Here is a 1,709-nt window from a genome sequence, read left to right as displayed (position 1 = left end):
ATCCCACGCGCCATCTCCTCGCGTGCTATTCACGCTCGCTACCCTTATTTTTCCCTTTCTTTAATTTGATTATATCAATCATGAATCATGATATCTCCTTTTTTTGAGTCAATTTGTTTTGTGGGTTAACTGGTTAAAATATTCTTGAAAAATATATCCATTAATTTAATTTTAAAATAGCTGTTTTAAATTAATTTTTAAAAAATATATCAATAAAATAAATTGATTTTTTAGCTAGCCAATCAAAAAGTCTAGTTCCTTATTCGGATGTCATTCAAATAAACAATGAATTAGTGAAACGTTGAAAGCATCTCTGATGTCTGATATGAGGACCACTTTTTATTTTTCGCTTTTGTTTTGTTTTATGGTTATGGGTTAAGAAATAAGATAGTAGAGAATAGAGATAGATAGCAAAGTAGATGCACTTCTAGTTTGTCATGTGGACTTTTCATTCTCTTTTTGATAGAATTACTTCCTTTTCTCCACTTCAGTTATTTACTTGTGCATGCATATGATTCTCTATATTCATTGTTAAAAGATTGGTGTTATTCATTTTACTTTACATACTTCTCACTTGTGATTAAAAAAGAAGGAAAAAAGACCTTCATTAATATCTAAACATTTTTTTTTTATGAAAGAGCAATCCTAATATCCGAATTGGTTGTACCAAAGATAATAAAAAGTTTTTAAATATACATGGGAATAATGGATAGTTGGACAAAATTAAAATAACAAATTACTAAATATTTTTATTATATTTTAATTTTTACCACTTAATTTGAAGAAATACTTTTATTGCCACCCATTACAATATTACATTATTACAGCTAATTTACCGTAACTCCCCATGATTTCTTACTTCCATAAAATTTTTGTGGATAAAAAAAAATACATTTCAATTAACTTTAGCATCTCTTTTAGGATTGACTCTTGTTTACTAGTATAGAACTCGTACAATATACGGGCTCATATTTAATCATTTGAAGACATCATTTGAGAAAAAAGTTGATTGATTTATTCAATGTTGTCATGTTGATATCTCAGTTGTTTTGATGGTCGAAATATTTAAACATTGCATCGTTTATTCATTTATGATGCCAATAATTTAAAATTTCATTGATGTCACTAATTAACTATTAATATTTAAAAATTAAGCAGCATTCCTTGTGCAGCTTCAATGTTTGTGGTTTTTTTATAAACTATCGACACTTTGCTGAGTTATCGTGTCTGCGTGTTAGATACATTTTGGACACGATATTCATCGATACTTGTCTGACACACGTATCTGTTGTGTCCAACCATGTCTTAATAAAAAATAAATTTTTTTTCAAATATGTTTGAATACACCAAAATATCATCATGTGTCAACGTGTCTTGTCCGCGTACATCATAGGTGGTTTTCTTTTTATGTATCATGTGTATATGTGATTATGTGTATGTTATAGTTAGTTTCAAAATTTTTATTTTAAAAATGTCCCAAAAAAAAAAAAACAAGTGGTGATACCTCAACATCATAAACTGCATGAACAATGTCAGTCCGGCACATAAGCCAAAAAATCAAATATGCTTCCTCTTTACTTCTTTTTCTTTAGTTATCATCTCCATTTTTTTTGGGAAAAATATAGTTGAACAATTTCTAATTAACTAACTTTAAATAATTGTAATTAATAATATTTAGTTTTATATTTTTAAAAAATAAAATTTAAATT

This window comes from Arachis duranensis, chromosome 3 (genome assembly GCF_000817695.3).
Source record: "Arachis duranensis cultivar V14167 chromosome 3, aradu.V14167.gnm2.J7QH, whole genome shotgun sequence".
NCBI classification, from domain to species: Eukaryota; Viridiplantae; Streptophyta; class Magnoliopsida; order Fabales; family Fabaceae; genus Arachis; species Arachis duranensis.
This window is presented reverse-complemented; position numbering follows the sequence as displayed.